This window comes from Athene noctua, chromosome 5 (assembly GCF_965140245.1).
Source record: "Athene noctua chromosome 5, bAthNoc1.hap1.1, whole genome shotgun sequence".
NCBI lineage: Eukaryota > Metazoa > Chordata > Aves > Strigiformes > Strigidae > Athene > Athene noctua.
The window spans coordinates 67,830,830-67,837,204 of NC_134041.1; the positions used below are offsets into that span (position 1 = coordinate 67,830,830).

The 6,375-nt window shown below is 62.7% G+C and overlaps 1 long non-coding RNA gene across 2 annotated transcripts; it reads left to right on the top strand.

The window, feature by feature from the left end:
- The first annotated feature begins 269 nt into the window (after positions 1-269).
- On the top strand, positions 270-2,480 carry LOC141960467 (uncharacterized). Of its 2 annotated transcripts, none has more exons than XR_012633637.1 (3): positions 270-382; positions 729-879; positions 2,295-2,480. It is a non-coding gene; the product is annotated as an uncharacterized LOC141960467 (long non-coding RNA). The 2 variants fall into 2 exon arrangements; XR_012633638.1 differs by having other exon boundaries at positions 732-879.
- The last annotated feature ends 3,895 nt before the right edge of the window (positions 2,481-6,375 follow it).

Genomic DNA, 6,375 nt, shown 5'->3' on the forward strand with positions numbered 1-6,375 from the left:
GTGGGCAGCGGGGCGGGAGCCGCCGCGGCTGGAGCTGGAGGGGCCGGAGAAAGGGAAGGAAGGAGAACGTCAAGGGCATGTGGGCAGCAGCCGCCTCGCCCTGCAGGAGGAGAGCGCCTGCCTCTCCGGGTGAGCGAGGAGCCCTCTGCACAGTCCGCAGCGGGCCGGAGCCAGGCGCGGAACGGCCGCGGAGCGAGCGAGCGAGGCTGCGTGTGTCGGAAGCCACGTCTTGTAAGAGCCGAGAGACACCCGCGTATTCTTTTAGGGGGAGGTCAGCCGGGCGAGTGGAGTTTCAGAAGAAGAGGAGGGGCAGGAGGAAGGAAGGAGAAAGAAGCATCTGACCTGTCCAGTTCTCCCGGCAGTGCCGGGAGCGAGAGCCGCGGTGAGTCCCGGGCCCTCGGGGCCCTGTCGCCCCCCTTGTATGTCCCAGTCCCTTCCCGCCCTTCTCTTTCCCATGCTGTGATTTTTTTTTTTCTTCTTCTCTATATCTTTTCTTTCTTTTCTTCTGCCTTGCTCCCCCTTTCTCTCTCACTTTCTCTCTCTTGTCTTGCTGCTCCCTTTTCTTTTTCTGTCTGCACTTCTGACTGCTTGTTCTGTACCTTTTGCATCACTCCTCAGTCCATTTCTCTCTCGATCCTTCCATTCTGCTCCTCACTTCTCGGTTTCTCTCTCTTTCCTCTGTCCTACTCCTGCACGTAGTGTGTGATTGAATGAGGTTCTGTGTCTAGCAGGCCTCATCTCGTAAGAGCTGTGAGACACCTACATATTCTCATAAGTGGAGGACAGCCAGGCACCTGGAGCTGTAGAAGAGGAAGGGAGAAGGCAAACAGAAGGAGGAGTCTGACCTGTCAAATTCTCCTGGCAGCGCGGAGAACTGCAGTAAGTCCCGAGCTCTTGGGCCCCTCTCATCCCTCTTGTGTGGCCTGGTCCCTCCCTGTCTTTCTCCTAGACTCCTCTCTTTCTGGTGCTGCTCAACTTTTTTTGCTCACCTGTATCTTCCGTCTTGCTTGGAGCATCTCCCTGTCCCCATCTTGTAGGTCTTCCCTTTCTCTGCCCTGTACCCTGCCGCTCTTGTTGCCTTTCTCCATCCCTCTCTGTCCAGCTCCCTGTTCCTATTGATGCCCCTTTCTTCTTCCTGCACCCGCTGCTATTCCCTGCGATCTCCATCTCTCTCTTTCCTGCTCCCTGTCCCCCGTTTTTCATTCCTACCTCCGTCCCTCATAGACTGTCTGGCCTTTTTCCTCGGTGTCTTTCTCTCTGGCTGACTCCCTTCTGCTGTTTTTCATTTCCTCCCTATCCATCTTGTTGCCCATCGCTCTTTTGTCTTCTCTCTCTCTCCATGTGTCGCTGTCTGTCTTCCAGTCACTGTTCTTTAATTCCTCCCTCTTCCCTGTAGCTTGCTGCTATTTTTTTTTTTCCCTGTTCTCCATCATGCTCTGTCGGGTGCCCTGTCCCTGTTTATCAATTCCTCCCTCTGCCCTGCGGTCTGTCTCTTTTCACCATTTAATTTTTGCCTCGCTCTCTCTCTGTCTGGCTCCTTGTGCCGGGTCTGTGAATTCCTTCCTCTGTGCCCCGTACCCCCTGTGATCTTTGCTGCTTTGTGGCCTGTTTCTGGCTGGCGCTCTGTTACTATTCAGTAATTCGTCTCTCGATGCCTTGTAGTCTGTTGCTTTTGTCTTTTCTCCATCTCTCTGTCTCTGTTTCCCCTGTTTTAGAATACACCCCCCCACCCCCACCCCCCTTCTTTCTGTATGCATCAGGATTAGTTTTTGGCTCCAGGTCTCTCTTTTTCTGTGTCTCTGTCCCTGTTTCCTAATTCTTCCTTCTCTGCCCTGTCACATGTAGCGATGTGATTTGTTTTGTGTTCCTTCCCATGGTTTGCTGTCCTGACTCCCCATCGCTGTTGCTTTTTCCTCCCTCTGTGCCCTGTTCTCTGGAGCTTTTTGGTCTTTCTTCCATCTTGCTTGGTCTAGCTCCCTGCTCCCCCCCTTTTTTTTTTTCCCCTCCATGTCTGTTGTGCCACCCATCCCAGCTTTTTTTTTTTCTGCATCTCTATGCTGCTCCTCGTCCTTCTTTGTTGGTTTCTGTCCTGCTCCTCCTCCTTCTTTCTGCTGCCTGTTTTCTTCTCTCCCTGCTGCTTTTTTTTCTGCATATCCACGCTGGGTTCCCTGTCCCCATCCTCTCACCGCCCCATTGCTCATCTCTTGTTTTCTCTCTACCCCTGTACTAGTCAGCTAGCTGCCACCTTTCTTCTGTCTTCTTGTGTCCTGCATCTTTCTCCTCATGTTTGGCAGTTTCCAGCTCTGCCCTGCAGCTTGTTGCTCCAGGAACCGACTGACTGTTCCCGGCTGGACTGAGGAGCGTGGCTCCGGGAACAAGCGCCAAGGTGTGCCAGGGGCAGGGGCAGCATTAGGGGCCCTGAGCCCCGGAGCAGACTCACTCCCTTCTGGGACTTGTTCTGTGTGTGACTGAATAAACACTTGCTGGCTGCCGGCTGCCTTTTGTGCTTCCTTTGCCCCAGGTGAGGGGCTGGGAGGGGTGATGATGCTCTGTGGGGGTGGGTGATGGCCTCCAGCTGTGGGCTGGGGCTGGAGGGGCCCCAGGTGTGGGCAGTGAGGCTGATGGCAGCGGCCCCTCCCTGTAAAGGGCTTGCTCCGGGTGGAGGGGCGGGTGCTGCTGTTAAGAGCAAGGCAGCCGTCGGAGGGGTCGGTGTCAACCAAGGGAGGAGCAGAGCAGTCGCTGAGCATTGCTGGGCCCTGGCTGCACCGAGGGAGAAGGTGAGTGGAGCCGTGCCATCAGCTGGCAGCTCCTGGGGAGGATGGCGGTGCCTGCAGGGTGGCAGCGTTGGAGGTGGTGGCAGGGGCTGCCCCGAGCCGGTGGTGAGGCTTCTGGGTGCACTGGTGGGGGTTCGGAGGGGTGAGCAACGGTGTTGCTGCAGGGTCAGAAAGCAGAGAAAACCGCCTCTCGCAACCCAGCGGGAGCTGTGGTCCTGGCGTGTGGGGTTTCTGGCCAGCCGCGTTGGTTCCCTGGGTCACGCTGGGATGCGGGGTCTTACAGCGCTTGGCGTGCAGGCGGCCGTGCCGCGTTGGCCAGCGCGTGCCAGGAGCTGTAGGTTCTGCAGACTCGGCTGCCAGGCAGCTGCACCGCTCGTGGGCGCCCGTAGCGCGGCGCAGTCCTCGCTACCGCCGCGGCCCCTGTGGCGCAGCACGAGGGATAGTTTTGTTGCCGCTTTCACGTGGGTTCCCGGGGGCTTCCAGCTGCTCCCCGCCAAGCGTCGTGCCCGTTCCTCGAGAGCGTGTGCGCAGTGACGTGCCGCTCGGCCGCCGCTCGCGCGGGGGGTGGCGCTCGCCTGCGCTAACCGCCGCTGCCTGGCAAACGCCACACGGTGCTGTCGGTGGGCGACACAGAGGTGGCCCCGTGCCCCACGCTGCCGCCCGCCAGCAACGTCAGTGCGATGCTCCGATGCCCGTGGGGGGGTGCGGCCACGCTCGGTGCCCCCTCCTGGTAAGGAAATGCCGCCGCCGCCCCACGTCACGCTGCCGGCGGGTGCTCGGTGCGCGAAGGGCAGGACTGCAGCGCCGGCCCCGCACAGGTGTGCGGCACCGCCAGAGCCGCCTTCCTGCCTGCTGCCGCAGCGTGAGGCTTGCTGGGCGTGATTCCTGGTGGTGGGCGAGGGCCGAGGCCGCCGGTGAGGCCGGCCCGCCCCTTTGGCAGGTGTGGGGGCCCCTCCTGCCCGCTGGCCACACGGCAGCGGTGGGGCAGGAAGCTTCACACCGCCTGCTGTGTCAGGCCTCGGCTCTCCTGGAGGTGAACCGGGCCGGGGGAGCCCCAGGGAGTTACCCGAGAGCTGGGACAAAGGCAGAGGGGAAGAAGATGGGTGTCCCCCGGGGGTTGGTGCCGGGTGCCTCCCCAGCTTGCCAGAGCTCCCCTTGAGCTGGCACTGGCCTCGCCCGCACCGTGTCCTGGCCCCAGGTCTCGCACCTCTACCCTGAATCCCGTCCCGTAGCCCCAGGTCACCCCCGAGCCCCGCGGGGATGGCGGCAAGCCGGCCCTTGGCGCCTCCGCAGGAGCCCCTGTGGAAGGGGGGCTCCGGCCAGGGGCGATCTACGGGAATAACGGCAGTCGCTTCACCTTCTCCCAGAGGCCTCACCGGGGCCGCGCTTGCCTGTTCCTTCCCTGGGGATGCTGTCGACTGGACCCACTTCAGAACTGTGTGGGGTTCTCTGCCTGCCCTTGTGCTCCTCGCAGCAGAGAGGTGAGAAGGGACAGGCCCCTGGGACGTTTTCTGGCTGTGGACAGGAGCTGCCACAGCTGAAGCTGCAGAGGCCTGAGAAAGGGAAAGAAGAAAATCAAGGGCATGTGGGCAGCAGCTGCCTTCCACTGCAGGAAGAGAGAGCCTGCCTCTCTGGGCGAGGCAGGAGCCCTCTGTACAGTCCGCAGCGGGCCGGACCGCCAGCGTGCGATCAGGGTCCGTGCGCGTCACCCAGAGCGCGGTACGGCCGCGCAGCGTGCGAGCGAGGCCACACGTGCAGGAAGCTGCGTTTTGTAAGAGCCGAGAGACACCCGCGTGTTCTTTGAGGTGGAGGGCAGCTGAGCGACTGCACCTCCAGAAAAGGAAGGGAGGAGAGAAGGAGAAAGAAGGGTCTGAATTGGCAAATTTTTCCTGGCAGCGCTGAGAGCGACAGCTGCGGTGAGTCGCGGACCCTCGGGCCCTGTTGCCCCTCTTGGACGTTTTGGGCTGTCCCCTGGCCCCCTCTCTATCCCATGCTGCTATGATTTTTGTTGGTTTTTTCTTCCCTGTACTTCTGCTCTCGTTCGTTCCTGCTCCCACTCCCTCTTGTGTCTTCTTCTAGCTCTCCCTTTTTCTTTCTTCCAGATGCTTGGTCCTGCTCTCTCTCCTTCCTTTGTTTCATCCTCCCTTTCTCTCCTGTAACCTAGCGCTGTTATTTTCCTTGTTCAGTTCTTGTTTCAGATCGGCTTTGGGGTCTCTTTTTGCCCACAGCTTTCTCTGGCCAGTTCCCAGGCATTGTTATCCTCGGCGAGCCTGTCTGCCGCTCCATGTGCCTGCCTGCCCATTTCCCTCCCTCCTGGTAATCCCGCCTCTACGCTGTGCCCGAGCTCAGGCCGCCCCTGCTCCTGTATCTCGGCTTTCGGCACGCCCCCGGCGCTTTCGGCACGCCCCCGACGCTTTCGGCACGCCCCCGGCGCTTTCGGCACGCCCCCGGCGCTTTCGGCACGCCCCCGACGCTTTCGGCACGCCCCCGACGCTTTCGGCACGCCCCCGACGCTTTCGGCACGCCCCCGACGCTTTCGGCACGCCCCCGACGCTTTCGGCACGCCCCCGACGCTTTCGGCACGCCCCCGACGCTTTCGGCACGCCCCCGACGCTTTCGGCACGCCCCCGACGCTTTCGGCACGCCCCCGACGCTTTCGGCACGCCCCCGACGCTTTCGGCACGCCCCCGACGCTTTCGGCACGCCCCCGACGCTTTCGGCACGCCCCCGACGCTTTCGGCACGCCCCCGACGCTTTCGGCACGCCCCCGACGCTTTCGGCACGCCCCCGACGCTTTCGGCACGCCCCCGACGCTTTCGGCACGCCCCCGACGCTTTCGGCACGCCCCCGACGCTTTCGGCACGCCCCCGACGCTTTCGGCACGCCCCCGACGCTTTCGGCACGCCCCCGACGCTTTCGGCACGCCCCCGACGCTTTCGGCACGCCCCCGACGCTTTCGGCGCGCGCCGACGTGAGGGGCGGAGCTTTCGCCTGAGGCGAAGGGCGGGAACGGCGCGCGCAGCAGTGAGGCGCCGCGCGGCCGCCTGAGGCGAAGGGCGGGAACGGCGCGCGCAGCAGTGAGGCGCCGCGCGGCCGCCTGAGAGGAGCGGGAGCGGCGCCCCCGGAAAAGGCTGCTCGGCGATCGGCGCCGCCTCGGCCGGGACCTCATCGGCTCGGCTCGGGGCGGGCGGGGGTGGACCCGAGTCGCCTGTGGGGGGGCGAGCGCCATTGTCTGAGGGGCTCAGGAGAGTCCTGGACCCGCCAGGCGCGGCAAGGTGCCTGGAGCAGACGAGTGCCCGGCGCAGTCATCCCTGCAGGAAGTGCTGGAGCACCGGCTCTGGTGAGAAAAGCCGATCTGTGAGGTTTTTTTCGGGGGGGAAGGGGGGGGTTGGAGGGCGGCCGGGGTTCGGGTGGTGCTGTGGGCACTTCTCGCCGGGGACAGGCGTCCTTCTCAGACCTGACGGCACACTACTGCCCTTGCAGCAGCTGGTGGCGGAGAAGGGAGAGATGTCCACTGCGTGTGGAAGGACCTGCGAGGCAAGAGCGAGCGGGAGGAGCAGCGGAGGAAGTCTGGGCAGCAAGAGGAAAGAGAAGGGCGCTC